At 32.0% G+C, this 23,196-nt stretch overlaps 1 protein-coding gene across 3 annotated transcripts in view; it reads left to right on the top strand.

Moving 5' to 3' along the window:
• Nucleotides 1-23,196, top strand: part of LOC149908559 (inactive angiotensin-converting enzyme-related protein-like) — a 149,162-nt gene that overhangs the window by 30,409 nt on the left and 95,557 nt on the right. Inside the window, exon 2 of one of the 3 annotated variants that reach the window (XM_090102035.1) lies at nucleotides 927-963. The exons of the other annotated variants lie outside the window; for them this stretch is intronic. The gene's annotated coding sequence lies outside the window, so the exon portion shown is untranslated. The remainder of the gene's footprint in view (nucleotides 1-926; nucleotides 964-23,196) is intronic. 3 annotated transcript variants of the gene reach the window in all.

Here is a 23,196-nt window from a genome sequence, read left to right as displayed (position 1 = left end):
AACTGCTAGAGAATGAGAAATGCTGCTTCATATTTCGAGTCTTATGCACATTTTGGAAGGTTACCTACCAAAGAGCGAATCTCGTGACTTTTTATGAATATCGTAATAATAGCAACGTCGCGCATTTTTACAAAAAAAAAAAATAAGTTTTTATGCAAAGAACAGGCATTTAATATGAATTATTTTGCATATTCTCTCCGCTGTGCAAAAACTTCGCAAACTTAATTCCGACGAAAACCAACCATTCTTCGTTTACGTAAAATATTATCGCATTAAAAAAGTAAATAACAATTTTACATCTAAAACACGAGTACGTTGAAATAACGGAAACGAAATAAAAGTTCGCGACGTCGGGTTTCCCGTAAAATGCTCCCGGAAAAGTTTAATTTACTTAAAATCTGTTTTACTCGATTTTTGGTGAGTTTAATTCGTATAACTCTGGCTTGCTTAATAGGTGACAATTGATGTTACTTTTATTTTATTGCATTTAACTTTTAGACGAGCGAAAAGTTATTTTATGATTAACGCTACATTTTCCAAGTTGTTTGAAACTGGAATCGCTAGCTGACAACGTTGACCTTTATACTTTAACGTTTACCTTTCAATGCACGTATTGGGATGAAATATACATTTATAAAATCTGCATCGTAAAACGAAAACAACGATATATTTATCATCACGATACGTGGAAAATATTCTAAAATATAACGAAAAGGCGACCAGCTACGTATTCATATCTAAATAAAATGTATGTACCTTTTTATATACCCATCGTACATTTGGATTATCTACTATTTTCATTTGCTGGATATTAAAACATCGTATTCCGTATAATACTGATACATATATACGTATTGTTAAAGTTATAAAGTCAAATATAGCTGTCATATTTATTAATAACTAATTTATAATTATTTTTGTTACAGGTAAGCCTTTCAACTATTAAAAACGCCCACAGATTAGGTAAGATTGACGTTTAAAATATAACGTTGAACCGGCCAAAGATAAAAAGAGTCCTACGAAATTATAATTTATAACCCCGTCATAATTAGCGATATTAAATTATATCTTAAATTAATTAAAAGCTACTAAAGACGGTTAACTTTTTGCGGGATATAAGCTGTTGGGCGTTAGGCGGGTCCGCACAGAGCGAGCAGCCTCGCGAGTAAAATGACGCCACATTTCCTTGACCAAGGCACGTCTACACTGACCGAGCTGCTTCGCGCAGTAATGGCTTCGCGAGGCTGCTCGCTCTGTGTGGACCCGCCTATTAAAGATAGGGGCAGTGGGTCACTCTTTGAACCTGAAGGCGCCCTAGATCTGAATACAGCGTCTTTTCATTGCATGATAATCTTACCGCGTACGTGAATCGTATAGTTATTAAAGCAAAACATGTGGGTTTTTGCTTCAAACAAAATATAACCCAGATAGAAACTAGAGACTTTGTAATTATGTTTGTGACGCGTTTATTTGTTATTTTAATATTTTACAATTAGGTTTAAAGCTTTGTTATGAACATGACATTAACATTAATGGATATTTTAGAGCGTACTTTACGCTCTAAAATATTATTAATGTTTTAGAATCAATTTTTTGGGGTGAATTGTTAAGTACCTACCTATAATATTTATTTTTGTTCCAGTTTAATTTTCGTTATATGTTTCTTATTTGAAGAGCAAGCCAGTATGAAACACAATCGTTTATTTGGAGAACTTTACCAATACATTTATGTTCATTAGCTTAAATCGGCATTAAAATGAACGGCAGCTAATCCTAAACTTTGTACATACAACTGACAAACGGTATCCAATAAAATGGACTTTCATAATATTTACAACATCCCCACTAAATGTTTATTCGATCGTTGGATTTTTATAGGCCCTTCTGCTCGCAGTTTGTCAGGATATACTTCAATCATTTTGACTTTACGATCATCCGAGCCGCCTTGAATTCAGAATAGCCTAACGTATTGAGATCTGGGAATATTGGTCGTGGGACTGATAGGCTAAATCGTTGAAAGTTCCGAAAACCTGGCAGATATAGAGGTTTTGGGCTCGAGCTTCTCACACCTAATACGTATACCGTTTTACTAAGCGTTTTATTTTCATTTTGCCTTTTGTCTTACTTTGAATGTTTTGCGTTAATCTTTTAAAGCAAGGAGGAGGCGGACGGCTTAACCATTAGATAATTTGTGAAAGATACCAAAATTATTATAGGTTGCGCGTCATTACGCTCGTTGTTAAATTAGTTGATTACAAGCGGTGTGTTTTGTAATTACATCTAATCCAGTGGAGCGGTTTGGTCATTTGATGATGTTTTGTACAATTAACTTTATTTATACAAACAGATATTTCCTCTTGATTGCAGCAAATATTCAACTCCAAATGGAAATGTCTTGGATCCACTAAGTTTGTTAAAGTTACTACGTACGTTGCTGATGACTACAATGCACCTACCAACTATAAAATTATATCAATAATGTTCTATATAAAGAAATCTTAATGAGCACAACCTTTTCAAAGTATTCTTATTCGAATGATTTCGTATGTAATTGTTCCTTTGACCTTATAATACCTAGATTTGAATCAAAATCAATGTTTTAGGAATGCGGAGTTAGTTCGCAATTAAAAGTTTGTTTTCATTGTAAAACTATGTATGCACTGTTCGACTACATTCCGTTTTCGTATTAAACAATGCTAAATTTGTAACTATTGTTTTATAAGTTTAGTAAAATTTTAGTTGAAGAATGTAATGGCTTTCCCCTGAATCAATCTCATGAATTTCTTCTTCTGAGAAAAATCTTACAACTACAATCAGTTTTTATAATTGAGCCACATCATTCTCCATTAAAATATTTTCATATCCAGAATAACTTTTAATTTTCAATGAGCGTGGACCATTAAAAATGTATTTTAGTATTATGCATTTTAGTTTTTTATGTGCGTAAATATTTTATCTCCTTTTCATAATAATGGTTCTATTTTAAGCGTATTTTAAGTGTTATTGGTACAAATATCGCACACTTAATAATATTTGGGTTAATGTTTTGAAGTGTGGTTTGTTTAGAAATAGGTTGAAGAGTGTTAAAGTTTATCGTTGTGATTTATTCTCGTTGTGAAAGTAATAATAATAAACATTTTATTTTAGGCAAATTATCGTTGCAATGTTTTTAGTTACGTAATGGAGGAAGCATTTGTACTGAGAATTTGGTGTTATTTTATGATTCATACTTTATGATTTAACGTTTGCTTGTGAAATGTTGAAATAAACAATTTCCATTGTTTATTTCAGAGAAGATGTTATTTACTAATTGCAACTACTGTTTAATAATCATTTGTGGTTAGAACGCACTAAGATTACGAATACAGTTTGACCAACTATTGTTAATTGTTGTCTGTATAAACTGTATAGGTATATGTCGCCGTCATTGAATCTGCTATTTGATCGCATAAATAGCTAAGCATTCATATGATATGATTGAATATTTAAATCAATATAATATACTATGTAATAAGATTATCTAGGATCGCGGGTTTGCCCACATGCAAGTAGCAGATGTACGTGGGCGGATATTGTTGTTCTTATAGATTGAATGCAAAAGCTTTCAATTAAGTTTAAATCTATATTTGTATTTGATAACTTGTAGCACGTAGTATAAAGGTAAATATAAAGCCCATAGGGCACATGTCACTAATCGCCATAAAACGTATGTAAATGTTCTTATAATACCTAATGATCTTTTAATTAACCTGTTTTGTTATTTTGGTTAAAGTTTTATTATAGGTATACTATATACATAGTAGGTAGTGATTAATATAACTTTACTTTCATAGTTCATACTAGCAGAAATATTCCAATTAATATTCTCATTAATATTACTTATTTTAAATATTACTAACTAGCTGTGCCCTGCGGTTTTACCCGCAGTGCTTCACTGTTGTTGGTCTTAGCGTGATGATATGTCTTATAGCCTTCCTCGACAAATGCGCTATCTAACACGGAAAGAATTTTTCAAATTGGTCCAGTAGTTCCTGAGATTAGCGCGTTCAAACATACAAACTCTTCCGCTTTATAATATTAGTATAGATAAGAAATTTAAGAAATTCCTATTTTAGGTTTTTCAATCCCAAAGACAGTGTTATTATCATATTATGTGTTAGTAGTAGTGTTATATCATAGTATTATTATTTTGGTATTTATGTGTATGCATTGTTTTATTTATACAGTTATATGAAATCAGTCATCAGGTAAATACATCAACCCACGTAAGCTGCAACTCTATCTAGCAATATGCAACCGCATTTAACATACGATCAAATATTACAAAACATTCTACATTTGGGAGCAAATTCTGTTCTACGTTGTATCTGTATCTCAATTGAAAATTGTTACTAATTTGCTGAACTTTTCCCAAGCATAATTTCGTATATATTGTACGGATTTGAAATATGAGCGCCATGAATGTTTGAAAGGGTCTGATATATTATTATTGGCTTGCCTACGCGAAACTGATGGTTAAAGTCGTAAGTAATTCATACCCTTTCTATGTTTGGCTATTTTTATCTTCCGCTGCGGTTGGAAGAGAATTCAAAGAAACGTCTCAAAGACTTTAAAGATTTGACCAAAATGCTGAGGTTACTTCGTCAGTGAATATTAAGAAGTTCTTAAGTAACTTCTACTAGAATAGAACGTAGTTTTATCCTTGAGATTATTTTATTTAATTATATTAAGAATAGAATAGAATAGAAACACATTTATAATTCCCAAAAAATGATACAGTACATTTATAGATAACAGAAAATACATAAGACACGCAAAATGAGTGATATTTAGTACTTACCTAATTAGTAATAAGTACCTCTACGTATCTGATTATTATTTAAATTAAATGTGAAAATATTATTTAAATTAAATGGTGTGCAAAATTTCGATTAGGTAATGTAATAATTTTAAACATGATTGGATTAATCATAAATACTTTCAGCCTTTAGGTAAGCCAGACGCTTAAATTAAAATTAAATACTTTTAAAAACATTACATTTAATGCTCGATTCTACGAAGAGAAGCTTATAGATAAATGTAATATTTATTACTTATTTTTCCTTAATTCCATATTTTTCTGACTAATACCTAAAAAGAGGGTAACCCCGGAAAATCCGGGAAGATTAAACACGAGGGTAATGTCAGCTCGTTCTTTTTACGTCCTGCTAAAATAAACAATTACCGCTTTTGGTTATATTTATTCAAGATTTATTTTGTGATGTTAAGAATTATGTATTCTTGTAAGTATCTTGGTGTATTTACTTACCTATTTCTTTACATTACAGTGACTACTCTTAAATACGAGGCTTTACAACTAACACCAGAAGTTTACATGAAAATAACAACATATACAATAGTATCTACTATTAAGAAAGAAAGAAAGAATCATCTTTTTATCAGGAACACTCCAACGCACACATACACACAAACATGTATAGTGTTATAAATAAATAAAACAAGTGGAGGAAGAATTGAAGGTATCAAAATTTTAGATGTCCGCGATTACGCTCTTTCAAAACGTTTGAAACATCAAAATAAAAACGTTGAATAAATCAATTTCGTTCTGACCGCTTGTGAATAATATTTATTTATTGAATGTTTCAAATTAACGTGAAAAAAATGTATATTAGGAGCCGTTTTCGGGATTCGTATAACAATCGCCGTCCCAAAAGAATAAAATTTCAAAGCAAATCACAAATCGGGGTCAATATGCAAAATCGCAATTAACCGCGCGAAAGTAAGATCTCATTACGGGATTTTTGTTCCATTTATAAAGCGGGTCAGACCATGTTTACCCGATATTTGGATCCTGAACGTTGTTTACATTGAAATGGGATTATTTGCTATTCGCGCTACCTTATCCCAATCAAGTATCGAACCTTTTTCAGCAATTTGTTTCAAGAAGTTTGTTTGTTACGGATTGTTTCTTGTCGAATCACGATAGCGGACTTGCTGATGTATAAGTTAAGTATCGTGTATGTGTTATTTATTCAACGTGTACTTCTAATAACAAGAATAATAAATGTTGTACCTATCTGTGAGCTACGAATGTATGTACAGTTTCTTTTTGTCACGATCAGTGATCACAAAAGACTGATAGTAGGTACTTATATGAAACTTATAGTATATAAATAGATTGTGACCTGGATAAGCAAATAGGGCTTATCCCGGTTCAACGCTTGTAATGCTAGGACGATGGCCTATAGTACCTAGGTACAATGTAAAAGGAAAGTCTCTTACTTATCAAAGTATATATTTATTATCTAATTCAGTACTTTATTTTTAACACACATTTACTAGCTACATCTGTATCTTTGTATATAACTTTTTTTTTTGAACTACAAATTATTTTATAATATTAGAAGCAAAATCAAGTGTCTGTACACTTAATGCCTTTTACCTTAATGGATATATTGGTGCGGTTTTAGTCCTTACGAGATGTCTCGTGGAAAGGGTGAAGTGAACTTTGAACTTTAGTAAATGCAAGGATATGCTTTTAAATTATATTATGGTTATATTGTATAGGAATCTATATTTTTACAATCTGCCTCCTGGAGCTAAGTAGTACGTACCTAGATAAGAATCTTCAAGAGTCATTTATTTTAAGGGACTGCAAGGGAAGGTTGAATGTTAATTTTCCATAAATCTTATTACTTCTTGTTGAAAGTTTATCTGCGTTTTTTCAATACATCTATATTTTACGTAGGTTTATTAATTGTTATTAATTATATCTAACTAATTAACCATGTTTCAACTCAAAACTTATGTATAATACATATCAATTATCAATAAAACAATACACACAAACAGTAATCCACAGTTGTATTAATTAACAAACAATTAGGTACGCCAATAGTCGTGTAAATTTAATTGATTTATAACACGTGTATCTAATAGGTCTAATGAGATAATCGCGTTAACTAATTGTCTCGATTTGCAACTTCACAAAATATTCAACGCATCGATTGTACGTAGCTGTGGGTGGGAGTTATTAATTAGCTATTATGAAGCAAACCAGTATAGAATCACGTGAACGTTTGAATATTCATCGTCCTTTTGATGTTGGAGTTTGCACGTTTCAGCACGAATTGATCCAGCTCGCACCGGAAAGGTACCACAATCCTACACAATACATGATCGTCTTATAATTGTAGCTGTGTTTCCTTGAAAGGATATCGGCCTTCAATGGGGGTAGAAGACAATGTATGCTGCTTGGTAAGTAGATGCCACATGACGTAAAAGCATTTGGTCTTCTTCATTTTGTGAAGGAAACCTTCATGGAGCAAGGCAGACTCACCACATTATAATTGAATAGGCTACTAGGGCTTTTATTACATAATATTTTAACCTAGTTTAAGGCCTACAGGAAGATACTAACTAAGCGAAATTAAACAGAATAGTTCAGATATCTGAATAAATAGGGAACACAAAGTTAATATTTACTTTGAGAAGTTTGCGTTTGGATTGCCTTATTCAAACATGAACTGTTATGTTTACAACTACTTAAATAATTTGCCGTAAGATATGTTTTAATACATAATAATATTATGAACAATGTTAAACAATCTTCAGTTTATTATGAAGCAGTTTATTGAGTTATTATGTATTGGCTACTTGTTATTTGAAACACATACAATGGCTTCGGTAATTGCCTTGATTCCATTGTATGTTAGTATTTTGTTTGCTTTGTTTTTATAGACGAACAATTGCTATTTATAGTATATGATGTTATATGTTTTGGTGATATAATTTAAGAAAACAATCAATTTAAATAATGTTCCGTATACTTAGTTAATTTTATACAATTCGTGTTTTTGTAATTTCTCTAAACTTATGAGAGAAAACGGTTATAGATTTAGAACGCATGAAATTTATCGATACTTTTCGCGTTTAAGAGATAGTGCAAAAAAAAATTTGAATTCAGTTTTTGCATAGATTTCAAACGAACGTTGGTACTTTAGCCTTTCATTAGAATATTGCAAACGGTTGAATGCGGTCGCGGTGTCACAAAGCGCTGATGTTAGATGAAAGAAATCTATTTAAAACGTTTTAGTTCTCTTGATTGGGGATGACTATTTTATTAGCAATCGCTATCTTAAACGATATGGGGATTTGTTAGTTTTATTGTAGAAATCTATATAAATGTAATGTAGGTATGTGTTTGAATGGCTGACTGAATTTATGATTTTTGATTTGTTGGATTTAGGTATGACTACTTGGATTAGGATACGAGCTGTATATAATATTGTAGATATTAAATTATATTGACCGCCTCCTTGGTACAGTGGTTGACGCGTGAGCGTAGCACCGAGGGGTCCTGGGTTCGATTCCCAGTGGAGACGAAGAAATAAAAATGTCTCGGTCTGGTAGGACACAGAAGGCTGATCACCTACTTGTCCCTAAAGAAAATCGTTCAGTGAAACAGATGTATAATGCATCTACCCCTTACCTGACTTGGGGACATGGGACTTCACTTACTTAAATTATATTAGCTTATCAAAAAAATATTGTCTACGTAGATCGTATTATAGCCACCGCTTCTATGACCAAAGATTTGGGCATATTATAAAAGTAAATAGTTACATACTATGTGATGAGCATATTGTTATCAGTAAGGTTATCAGATTTCTAATATTAAATGGCTATAATAAAATTGTGTCTCTAGCTTGATACTTGCGCTCAAAACTGCTGTGGAATTATTATAATATCCATCTCGGAAATATGAATTTTGTACAAGAACGTCCTTAGTAGATAATTCCGTAGTTAAAGTATTACATTTCCAGCATTATAAATAAGAAAGCAGTCATACTTGACCCAGTTGACCGAAGTGAAAATATCTCAGGTGCTACGTCGCTGGTCTTGTTATAATTTGTCTTGAAAGGTTCCGCTTTTGAGAGTAATTGGATGGATGACATTTTTATAAAATTCTTTCGTTTGTGCAAAAAATTTTGAGGGTTCTTTCTTTAAAGTTTTACTGGTAAAGTTTGTAATGCAGGAATTTGGAAGATGTATTTTGAATATTGTAATACGATTCTTATGGCTACGATTACAATAACATATGAAGGTAGAACGTAGGATGTAATTGTAATTTTGATGTATGAAACAATATGCAAACAGCTTTGTATTTGTATCTATTGTTTAATGTGAGACGAAATAGCTTCACGTTTTTTCGTTTACTAAAACATTTACACAACGCGAAACTGGGCACAGTCGATAGTATCATAAAATTGGTATTCGTGTAGAATTTCAGAGATCTTGATTGACCGATACGTCGGTATCGGCAGAACAATGGCTTCCTTTTTCAGCAGCACTGGACAAACTGCCGCCATTAAATCCCTATTCCGCACCAAATATTCAAATTCGTTGACATGATAAACGGTCCTACACGTTTCTCTTTATATATTTTATCAATCACTAGCATTCTGCCCGCGGTTTCGCTTGCTTTGTTTAAAACATAATAACTAAATTTAAAATTATATACTAAAACCTTCCTCGAGGTTGACTGTAACTATTAAAAAAAAAAACGCAAAAACAATCCGTTGCGTACATAGGCTACGCAAAAAAGATTTAACATTCCTACAGATAGCTACTTTGTTTTATACTATCATGTAGTGATGTGCCCTCTGATAAACTCATTATTATTGAATATCAATTCTGTAATTATACCTGATATCGAATTCTTAACACATCCTGCTCGAAGCCATTAGGGCATTATGTGGAGGAATCTGTTCCTGAGGGAAAATGTTTATTACGGCATTATTGTGTATAATATGCTGTATTAAATTATTGTGAATTTACCATTTAGATTTGTACCTAATTTGTAGATATTTTTCATTTCTTTTAAACCGATTTCAAAAAAAAGGAGGCGGTTATCAATCCGGCCGGTATATTTTTTATTTATTTTTTTGCATTTAATTTTTGCTTCGTGTGACCTTTCATTGGTTACATTTTTAGAGCTTTTTACCCAACTTATAATTTATGAAAGCGAAAATTTAGTACTTCATCAATTCTTATCCATTTGCCCTAGCAATTTCAAAGTTACCTCCCGTCCTGATGTAATTAATAATTGAATTTTGCAAGGCAAGTCTGGAATATTGTTCTTATACCGTCTCTAAGTACTGTTTTGACACAGTTCCCTTTCTCAAATATAAAGTGGCAGCTGTGTTCCGCTCACTAAAACTGATTATACGATGACTCAAGGCGTAGGGTTGAAGTTGATTCGTTTTACAAGACGTTTGACATTTTGCTATTTAAATAAGCCCTGATTTAAGCGGAAAGCAAATGTATTTTGTGTAGTTAAGGTTTCGGTGATGAGGTATATTATGTGTGGGTAGGTTATATATTTACCGTGTCTCAAGAATTATGGGCTTAAGAGTAGACAGGAACCTACTAAACTATTAGAAGAGTATAGTATTAGTATATAGTATAAATTCGGTAGGTAATATACTCCTTTAAAGATAGTTCTTTGAAGGAGGATATTACCTATCGAATTTATACTACCTCAAAATCGTCAAACCATCATTCATTCAACGAACCTACACAATTAAAAGTTCAATATTAAATCGAATACTCAAATAAATGTACAGCTATTTTAATTTGCAGTTCATTTAAAATGTTTAAATACCAATTTACAAAAATAAATTCGTTAGAAATTTTAAACTCATAAATAAAATCTCGTTAAAAAGGGCGTAAGGCATTTAATTAAAACACGATTACTCGACTCAATGTGACATCGGCAAAAATTTCGTTCAATTTATTCCAAAATGTAACGTATTTAAATGACAGACACGTCCCGTGGATAGATTGAAATCGGAGAGTGAACAAAATAATAAAGCATTATAAATTATCATCGAGTTTGTTGGCGCCTTTTTCACAGAAACGCTCAAATAACAATAATTTCACTCGATACAGAAGAATTTATATTCAGTGATGAATATTCCTTAAAATTATTGGGCATTTCCTTATTTAGCTTTATAACAATAAGTTCATTAGAAACACGTGGATTCCTATTCCACGTGTTCAAGTTGAACTAGAATATAATATTTGGAAAGAAAAAAAAAACAACAAAGAAACAAAAAATGGCCATGAGGAGGAATCTACGTGACAATGAAATAGCACGCGTCAACAAAGACGACCTACACACTAGAATAAAATCACGACTCATATCAAGTGTATACACGTCTTTTTTTCGTTACCGTTTTTATATGAGGGTAAAAAAACTTATCGTTTATTTTAGTTATCAATTACATGAAAACGATATACAATATCTACCTGTTAAAAATGACAATACTTGAAAACCAGACTGAGATTGTAAAACCTTATGTTTTAGAGAATTTTAGAACTCCATAGTCCATATAAAATTCAATCTATAAACAATCACGTAAGCCTCTTATGATCAAACGGTTCCTTGCTTTGTCAACCACGCTTTGCCGATGCACTTGTCTCGTGTGCAGATGCTTAAAGTTCTTCAAAGTTACTAGAGTTAATTGAAAAATCGCAGTACTGTTATAAAATGAAATTCAGGATCAGAAATATTCAGTTGATTGATTTATGAATTTAATTCGGTTTTACCAAAATGCTCCAGTCGTTAAATTATACAACAGTTGAGTCAAAGTCAAACTGAAAATTAATCTATCACCACTGGATGGCAGTTTCAATATGAAATTACGTCAAATATTAAAATACTTTTAAAATATCTGATATTCACCTTTCTTTCAGTTCTACCTATCCACTAATTATGTGAAACTTGTTCAAGTATATAGGTAGTATGTACTTTATTTTTTGCATTGCAGTCTTGTTTTGGTAGTGGTTATCGCGGGAGCGTATAACTGAGGGGACCGTTTCAATACTCAACGGAAATTGACAAAAAGAAGATTCGTTCTGACAGGACATACAAGGCAGATCAACTATCGACTTGTCTCCGGTTTGTCATACAAAGATGAAATGCATCTGCCTTTCACTTTACAAAGGGTTAAGGTACCTTAACTATTGTTTGTGCTATGTCTACATTTTCTTATCAACAACATATTATGCACATTTATAAGGTCTATCCTGTTAATGCGAAATTATTAATCATCTTAAATCACTTATGCATCAGCTGTAGTAATAGTGTTACCTACTTTCATGTACTTACGTTTCAAGTTCCTTAATTCAGTCTCTTAATAAATAATTTGAGGTCAATCAGTTATTAGACAGCCGTTAAATTAACCATGATGTCATCAAATCGGAACCACATGTCCGATTATCTTCGGTTTCAGTGACCATAGACCGACCGTTAAATGGAACGTAAATACTCAATATAAAAAGGCTCTTTGTTTTGACCTATATATTAAAATATATAATCTTGACATGATAGAATAATTACGGCGCATGTGTGTAAAATATTCTAGTGTTGAACTGTTATTGAGAAACATTATTTGTCGATCACTAAACGAATTAACAATAATTCAAAGGTTGACTACGTCTTTTCAGCGAAACTTACAAATGATGTAGGTAGGTAGTTATCAAAAACTTACTTCTTTTTCTCGACCTTCACATGTTATAACGAAATTAGGTACCTATTAAGAATTTAACAACCACAATGCAATATTGTTGAATGTCCTCACTTTATTTTGGCCATAAAAACCTCGAATTCAAAGGAAATTTAGAAACTAGAAAAATATATCTACCCTCTGTTGAAAAAAGAAATAAATTAGCAACATGCGTGTAGGTATTTGCTAATTCCCTTTGAGTTGTTAACTGAATAGTAAATGTAGTATTTGGTCTATAATCTAAACCAATAGTCGATACAATTTTCGTATTAAATTTGTGCGAATTAGTATTCGAAATATTACAATAATTGTATTACGCGAAGTTCTCTAAATACCTTTAGTAGCTGAATTAGCGCAACAATTGGCTAACTTCATTTTAAAGTAAGGAAGAATGAAAAGAGTCCATTAATTAGTAAAACAATATATTAATATCTACAAAGATATGCTTGTATGAAAAATAAAATAAGATAAGTAAGTAGGTACATTAAATTATGAAAGATTAAAAAAAGTGGCACTAAAATTACCTCTAAGTATAATAAATTAAAAAAAAATTGTCGGTGATCTATTTTTAATTTTTTTTTATTTTTTATTAATCAAACCACAAAACCCATGCCGCTGCTTTCTAATAATATAAAAATGCCCTAAGGCGAAGGACGGATACAATATAAATTTAATTAAATTCTGCGTGCATCCCTCTTTGAAGTGGTGATAAAAATTTCGATCCCAAAACCGTCCATTTTCAACGCATAATACAGAAATTTAGATATTAAATTAAGTACAAAACAGCCATATTAAATAAAGTAAAAAATCCTATTCAATGTATTTCTCGTTCGCAGATTTAATAATTTTCAATACATTTTGTTTTACAGTAACAGCTGCGTTTAAATTTCATTGATAAACCGCGTAATTTATCGATAACTTGACACCTACCATTAAATTACCCGCGAATTAATGAACTCATAACTGAATAGTCTAATTAAACAAATTTATTATCTGTGACGTCATCCATCATCAGATTGCGGCGCGAACTCGACCCAATATTTGTTCAAATGATTATTTTTGATTAATGATTCAAGTCGGAAAATTGCTTTTTAGTTCCACGATGAATTAACGAGGGCTCGCAATTGTTTGTTTAAATTTACTTACTGAACAATGGCTACAAGCCTACTTATTGTAACGGTATTGTCAGGGAAAATTATAGAGTCACGGTCGAAATTATATCTTACGTACTTAAAATATTGAAATTATATTGTTAGCCCAATTTAATTACAGGAAATATTAAGCTGAAATTACATTGTGTAGGTTTACTTTTTAATGTTAAAATTAATTTATTAATTTATAAATATAAACGCCCAAATTTCTATCCTATTCGAAAATATATATTTTCTTTGAATTTTATCATGGAGTACCTACATGACCAACGTCAAAAATATTATAATATATAGATGATTATTATAGTCTTATAATATCCTGGCCAATACCTACCTACCAATTATAGCTAGTACCTACAACCACAATAAAATATTTAAAATTCCTTTTAAAACCTCCTTCATTCAAATTGTATAAACGTTTATGATACTGGCAACACGTAAGCCGTGAAAAAAGAAAAAACGTTCTCGATTCCAAATTCAAAATACCAAGAAAAGAATCACATACGAGAAGCCAGTACAATGTAATTTGAATCGATGTGTGTGATTAATTCGCGCAGTGAATGAGCGCAATGCCGCGTGGGTTTCATTCAATATGCCGTGGAATGTTTTTAAATGTACGCCTTTTGTCGTGTTTTATTTATGGCTTTATTAACTTTCAACGATCTTTTTGTGTAGGCGACGTTTTTGCTATTAAATTTTCTAATACGGTTATGCTAATCGAGCTATTTATTGGAAGATAATAATATGAAAATAAGACAGTATGAACTCCATCTGACCTTGGTGATAAAGGTATGTCTCTTAAGAAAATTTATTCAAAAGCGAATTATATTACCGTACTTACCTATATATATATTTATTTAAATAATATTTAAATACTGGTGTCTTGTTTTGATATCTGACATCTTCTCCCGTTGTGTATTCATGATATTTTATGTGATACATCATTTACGCAATATTTATGTACCAGAAAAATTGAAATTTGAAACTTTTATGACTATTTGTTACTTTGTCCTAGAGCCTGATTATGTAAAATTGTAACAAAAGTTTAACCTATTTTAAACCACGTTATGTTAATTGAAACACGTAACCGAAAGCAAATCAAAATATCGATTAATTATATATACGGTATAGGGGAAAATCTAGCATTCCATAAATCACAATATTACGGTATAATAGTGAATTATTCGGAGACACGGTGTACGCGTGGACAGATATTAATTACGTACAATTAAGAGCTCTGCTTGCCGGTTTTTGTTACGAATAAATACTCGTTAAAGTGGGCGTGATATTAAGTTCACTGTTTTAATGATTCAGTAAGTTTGATTTCGATATAATTATCCTGCCATTCAATATCATTTTATTTGATAGGTTTTAAATATCTATAGGGATCGGTTGCTTAAATGATTGAATTTAAGTTGAAAATTACATTGAGTATTTATTCACTGTGATTTATATTCATATTTTATTCCTGGGATTATTGCTTCGAGCCCAAGTGTCTGAATTAACAGGATAGAGGTTAAAAGGTCAAAAAGTTAGAGAAGTTCAGACTGGAAGGCGCAGTACTGCAAATATTTATAGAAAAAGTTGATCAATGTTATGCGATATTTATAATAATTTATATCGACATTGATAATTATTATTAAAATAAAATCGTCTTCGTAAATAACTGTACGTTATCTACATCTAAATAGTCACATTATCATAAGTGATTTGTATGGAATGTTAAAAGGTAGATTGATGGAACCTTGGAAACGAATATTGTTTCCTTTTTGTCATCAAAACAAAATTTGAAGGGTGTGAAATGGGGTATGGAAATTGTGAGGAATGGCTATCGCTCTAAAATATCATGCGATAATATAAAACAAATTCAGGGTAAGCACCAAATGTTATTATTATTATTATTTTTGAATAGTATATAAAAACATACCATTTAGGCAATAATTTGTGGACAGTAATTCATTAGAAGGTGTGTAGTTTATTGAATCAGCTAAGTGACTAAATAAAAATTATTATTAAATATTGTGCCCGAAATATAAAAAAAAAATGTGCTTCTAAGACTAACAAATTCTTTACATTCTAACATGTTTTAAAGTTTTTGAAAGCAATCCCACGATTTATTTATTAGCTAGATTTAAGTGATAACGACTCCAATGTCATACGATATATAGCAAGTTCAAGACGTTGTCGGGTTTCAAAGCCCGTGGTTTTTCAAGATTTCAAACTTATTTGGCTTCAGAGCACTTGATATTTTAACAAAGGCTACAATCTGCTACTTCCTGTTGTAATAGTATTACAGCACTCAAAGGGTATTCGTGTGGTAATCATTTAATATTTAAAAATACTTCAAGAATATTTAAAATTAAAGCCAGAAACTTAGTAGTCAGACGTTTTCATCTTTCTTGACTGGAGACATTTAAAAAGTTGTCTCGAAAATAATCTAAACAAAGTTTTAATCATAAGTTATACAATTGAGGAACAACTTAAATTTAGTTTGTTTTAAAACTCGTGAATACCTACATATGAAACTTACGACAACACAAACACGATACTTTCCTTTAAAATTTTAGGGGACTTTTTGTTTCCTGTTTACCAGTTTGTTTTTCCAATGTGTGAAATCTGTCGATTAAATCAACAGCCTATTACAATTTAAGAGGGAAAGCAATCGTCTCTAGAACTTTAAACGCTCTAACTACAAAACAACCCTAATAATAGTTCTTAAGGATCAAAATCGCAAAACAAGTGCGTTATCAGGGACTTTATCCGGAACCCTCATCTCAAACGCTCGTCCCACGCATATCCACGAATATAAAAAACATATACGTGCTTTATATTATAGTTCTATGTTAGAGCGAGGGCACACGATGCGTTGCGGCGGCGGTGCGGCGCCGGAGCGGTGTCGCTGCGTCGTCTTACATAGAAATATCTGTGGCATGTCACACGATGCGCTCCGGCGCCGCACCGGACTTGTAACCACCAAGACGAGGCGGGGAGGGGTGAATGCGGTGCGACGTCGGAGCGGCACCGCTCAGTTGTTTTGCGTCACAAGGAAGGACACGCTGTGCAACGCTGCTACGACGCCGCTGCGACATAACAACGTTACGGCGCCGCACCGCTCGTGTGCCCACTGACACGGTGAAATCTTTGCGGTGCGGCGCCGCAACGCATCGTGTGCCCGCGCCCTTATGATAAGCTGGTTATGAGGTCAAGGACATTGATGAAGTAAAAGCATAGTATAAAGAGAAAAGTAAGTTATCTTCGAAAGCCCTCAGTTCATGTACTAACGGCGGGGGCACACGACGCGTTGCGGCGGCGGTCCGGTGCCGGAGCGGTGTCGCTGCGTCGTCTTACATAGAAATATCTGTGGCATGTCACACGATGCGCTCCGGCGCCGCACCGGACTTGTAACCACCAAGACGAGGCGGGGAGGGGTGAATGCGGTGCGACGTCGGAGCGGCACCGCTCAGTTGTTTTGCGTCACAAGGAAGGACTGACTGTCCAACGCTGCTACGGCGCCGCTGCGACAAAACAACGTTACGGCGCCGCACCGCTCGTGTGCCCACTGACACGGTGAAATCTTTGCGGTGCGGCGCCGCAACGCATCGTGTGCCCCCGCCGGTACGCAAGCTTGACGCACGCACAGAACGCCGCTCGGTTCCTACTTCGTCCATAAGTAGTTGGACCGTTCTCGTTAGAGCTGTGCCATTGATGTGAGCAGTCAGTGTTTGTTTATACAATTATTTAAAATATTCTACAATTATTTAAAATATCAATGTGACAAGTGACAACCCTGCGCCTCGCGAGTTTAGCTACCGTGCGCTCCTAAACGCCGGGAGTTGGCCTACTCCTCTCTCTATACTATGGTAAAAGTAAGAACGTAATAAAAGAAGAAGAGCAATAAATAATATATAAATTGTAGGAAGGAATGAACTTCGAGGGTTTAACTGTTAGAAACAATGCATCCGCGATGGTGATTAACATGTTAATGTTACAATCGATTATTTGAGTATGAGATGATGAAAATAATAAGTTGATCATACAGTATATGTGAGTAAGAAATATTATGTAAGAGAACGTTTAGATTTTATTTGTTATTTTTGTATTTTTTGTAGATTATGTATTTGATGGTTCGCACCATATCGTTGTAACAATTCAATAATGAAAATTGATTTACTTTTTTTACGTCTCTTATAGGTACTAACTAAACTATGTACCTACTTTGCTTTTTGTCTTTCGCATTCCGGATATTTTATAAGGTATACACATACAGTATCGATTACATCGGACTTTTTTTTCTTGTTATTTTATATAAATGGCTTGGTATTCAAATATTAATATTAGAAAACTTTGTCTTTCTACAAATGTCGGTTGGGAGAATTTGTTCTTAAAAATTATCATATATTTTTACTTGAGAAAATATCAATTTCACTTTAACAACTTTTTCACAGTAAAAATAAATTAATGAAATTTACCACTTCTTGGAATTCATAAAGTCAACGTTATCACCGTAACAACTTTAAACTAAATTAAAACTTTCGAAGACACTAAAGTAATTTTCAGAATTTTTCTTAATTATTTAATTTTTGATTGTACTTTGAGTATTGAAATGCTTTTTAATATAAAATTGAGCAAATTTAATAAATGATATATCTCATATATCCCTGGATTCCCTGGGTACATTATAATTTTATAATTTACAGTTGTTTCAAACATATAACGAATTCTTGGAATTAGGTAAAACTTTTGAAATACCTACACGAAATCTGACCAAAACAAAATGTATCTTGTTTACGTAACCTCATTCTATGCCTGTAACTATGTTAACCGTTTGTTATTCCCTTTGACGGACAAGATCAATCAAAAATACACTTTATAGTATTCGACAAACAGTGCAATAAAGCTTGTCTCACCATAAAGCGATAGCTTTTACAAATTACAAGACATTGACGTAAAATTTTATAGATCGTCGACTATTGATTTCGCGGGGTCAATTTGGAATAGTAATTCCTACTGTGGTATGTTATGGAGTTATCTTAAATTGTTGTGATGAATTATACGTGAGAAAGAATTAATAGAAAATATGTCGATAGTAATAATGTAAGAGTATTGATGAAGAAGTTCATCAATTATTCGACAATGTTGAATGTATATGGTGTGAAGATTCAACGCACGTTTTGCACCTGAGCTATAATAATATATTCTGTACCAGTTACTATTTATTACTATGTTAACGCTTTGGTACTCTGGAAACATTGACTTAATACATGGTCAGCTGGCTCGGACAGTTTCTAGTAATGTTAAAGTGTAAAATTAAATAAATTTCCAATTAAGTAATACTAGTCAGAGAATTTCTAAAATTTTATTTCCGTTCGTTCGTTTGTGTAATGAAAATAGGGCGGCAATAACAATAGAGTTCCCTTTAAGACATCATAAAGTTCTCAAATGACAAAACAGCCCAAATGCCGCAGTGCCAGCCTTATCCATTTTAATAGTCTAAATATTTTTCGGAAAACAGTCGTTAGGAGACAAACAAAAGAGGAATATGTTGTAACTCTTCTTTACTGCCGAAGGAATTCTTTTTGTCGACTGCGTCAATTGTTTAAGGCTGTGACAAACGGACCACGATTTTAACGGACGCCGTGCTGTTAAAGAGTACATTGCTCCTTATATATGGTGCGGATATTTTGCTCTTCCTATGTGTGGGGTAGTGTAAAGTAAGCTTTTGGGAACGCGACGTCGATTCGAGTGAGGCTTTACGCCGATTGGAGAGGTGCCAAGTGGTGGACTGAGCAAAAATAAGTCTGTCGTATGCAAAGATATGGTGGTAAAAGATTAAGGAAGCGCCGAAGAAGTATCTATTGCTAAGATTTCTGTCTACTGGAAGACTATCTATACTTCTAAATTTACTAAGCTATTTATTACTAATGTTACTTCTTAAGAAGACAAATTGTTTTAAACAAGATGATTTATTATTGATCATATTACACCTGCAATGTGCAAGTTTATATCTATAGAGGTTGTTAAGAATTTGGAGTACTAGGTACATAGATTCTTGTTTTAGGTGGGGAAACAAAACACATGAAATAGAAGGTAGAATTTATACAGATTTGATTGCTTTTAAACAAATCCAGAAAGTAGAATATTATTAAATTAAATGATCATAAGAAAGAAATGGATACAAATCTATACAAAATTATTAAAATGTATAATATCGGTATGTATAAATGGATATTCGGTTTAAATAAACGTCGCATAATGCTAACTTTTTATCGAACATAAAATCAGTGGAACTTCAAATGTTACAATGTAATGGAAGTTTTTATATCCCTGATAGCATCTGCTTTTGTTAACCGACAGTTTAACTCGGAAGTTAATTTGTTTATCGACTTACTAAACGGTATCTACATTTGAATGTGTGTCGTAACAATTGTAGTTTATTTAAAATGTTTTTGCATAATAATCGAATGAAATGTTATCAATTTTACATTATTGCTATATATTTTTTAAGTTTTTTTTTTTTAATATTGATTGATTATATTAATTTCTGATGGTTATATTGGATCATTATAAGAACAGTGTAGACGTGTGTATGAAAACTATTTGGCAGTGGATATATGAAAATGTATCCGTCACGTTACTCTACTGAGTTCGATTCTGAAGCTTTATGTTATTTAAATGTCCTTGTCTTTATTAAAATTCAGTAAGCCTACATTATTCCATTTTATGTCTATGCAATTATTCAGAATACCTATAGGTACATAACTACCAATCGATTTATCGTTCCAATAAAAAATAGAGGCAAAAAATATTTGTCGAATTAGAAAAAAGTAAACGCTGTAAAGCATACAATATGGACATTGGACATAGCCAAAATATTTTTCCACAATGGGACATTCAGTTTTATTCTCACAATATATTTCAGATTCGTTGCGGACATTTTAGAATGGCAAATTTCCTATTTTTGTTTGTATATTTAGGGACGTAATCTACTGAATAGAAAATACAGATTTTTATGGGTTGCTTTTTAAGTGTTTTAATTGTTTAGTATTTATATGCTCGTATTTTTGAAGTGTTTTTCAGCAATACGTGATTTCGCATAACATCACGCTCCTTCGATTCATGGTGTAGGTCATTTGTATTTTCTTCTTGGTTTCAACTAGAACTCTAACTTTACTTTAAATTCACTATAATATTGCCAAATAGAATATGTATATATCCAGTGTGATAAAACCTATTGCATTTATTTCATCTGTTTTAATAAATAATTCTGTTTTTGTAAATGAACTAGGTACTTAAAACGACGGCTCATTTGTCACGATCACGAAAATTTCTTTAGATAGCAAAGTAAAGGGTGGTAAAGGTATTCAAAATAAGTTTATACCGACTTAATTGTAAGGTTAAACTTGTGAATACTGAGTAACATAATCCGAAAACTTTCAAGCCAGTTCAATATCTTAGTTAACACTAAAACCCAAGTTTATAGAGATTGATCCCACTTCAATAGTTCAATACAAAGTGGTCTAAATACCTACACCTGACTAGTGAAGCAAGAATTCGACCCGAAACTCTTTTGCCAATGATATGTCGTAACATTTTAGTATCTAGTAGTCAATAGCTTCGATCTAGGCTCAATTTCTCTCGATATATTCATTCACTACTTATGCTAATAAAGTTTGGAATTAGGTTGTGCTCTATTTTGTTTTTGGTTACGAGAGATATTTCGTTTGTGATGAATTACGTACAATTTTAGTTGTAAGAAAATAAAATACAAATACTATTTAGCTGCATAGACACGTAGTTTATAAAAGGATTTAAATATGGTACATCGCTTTTTAAGTTAATTTTATTAAATTAATTAAATATTGTACATCGCTTTTTAATTTAATTTTATTCAATTATCTGTCAAACAAATAGGTATAATATAAAGTGTGGAAATACAGTGAACATTTTATTTGAATCAGATTAGTACCAAGTGTAAAATATACAGGCCAAATTTATTTGATAAATGTTTTTATTGGTCCTATGTATGTTAACTTATTGATATATCTTTATGGTGTGTGGATGCTCAAATATCATATTTCGAGCATTATCTGAAAGTATATAAATATCGTCTGCTACCTTTCTATTATTCACTACATATATCATTTGCAGCCACATGTTTATTTTCGCTTATCGATCACCGTATCATGTTACATATTATCTTATTTGCATTCGCATCACAAGGAAAATATGTATAAAGAATGTGTAAGCAAAAATCCTTTTGCTTACACATTCTTTCTTAATTCTTATACTAATATTTGTACACTTTTCAAAGAAATGTTATTTGTATACATTGATATATTAGGTAAATGAATCAAAGGAAATCTTTATGAGAATTTCTGCGTATAATCACACTTTACTCAAGAGGACTTTGGTTTGAATATTATTTATATTAACTGAACTATCCCTTGAGTGTTGCTCGGTTTATATTTGAAAGTGATGAATAATTTGCTCCGGGATTTCTTGTTTGGTACATTTTGAGCAGAATTTGTAATAATTTATTTCGCATTTATATTTGTTAATGTAATAACGACGCAGGTAGATTCAAATAGAAAATTTTAAAATTTGTCTAGTACGTGATCGCTGCCTGTTTTTATCATAAATTAATTAACATAAAATATAGGTAACTAGAACTACTGCTTATTATTAAAATAATGTATTTTATACAAACTCTTTATATATAGTTCCACGTAAACTCATTGTAAATATAAAATAAACGTAAAAATAACAAATTCCATAAAATATTTAAAACTACTCGGACTAAATCAAATACTGTTGGCTGGTCGCTACAAAGCCTTCAACAACACTGCGTCAAGATGAAAAGGGTTATTATTTTAGTAGCATGAGTTTATTTGTGTTTTGAATTACAACACAATATGTAGGTACTAACTATATTTGTAAAGTTCTAATATACTTTAGTTACCGTTGAAATTATAAGACTAAATTTATATTTCTTTGAGCCTTGAGGAAAAAGGCATATCTACCTAATGGAAGAAAATTATCATCAAAGTAGGTACTAATAATATATTTAAGTAGTTGAAATTAGAAGACCTACTTAATTTTCTTTGCGTAAAAAGGCATACTTAATTGAAGAAAATTGAATTACAGTCGACGTTTCTGAAATACAGGCAGTCAATGTTATTGAGTTATGAAAAAGTTACTTATATGTACACTATTTTTTCATCTAATCAATAACTATATATACAAAATGTGCTATGGAAGAATTCAAGTGATGTTCATGTATTCCAAATTCATGAAAGAATACCATATAGGTGATATTATTATTTCATACGTTCTCGTTGGGAATTACAGCTGAGATATAAGAGGATATAGAATGAGTTGGCTGTACTACAAAATTTTATCGAGATCAATACCAAATTTCGGTCATTGAATCAGATTTTAATGGCCAAGAATGAGTGGGTACTATCTACTAATTA

Source organism: Colias eurytheme, chromosome 5 (genome assembly GCF_061535395.1).
Source record: "Colias eurytheme isolate Ceu_HAF_F1 chromosome 5, ilColEury1 Martin Lab GWU primary, whole genome shotgun sequence".
NCBI classification, from domain to species: Eukaryota; Metazoa; Arthropoda; class Insecta; order Lepidoptera; family Pieridae; genus Colias; species Colias eurytheme.
The sequence above is the reverse complement of the archived record's forward strand: the minus strand, read 5'-3'. Positions and strand labels throughout refer to the sequence as shown.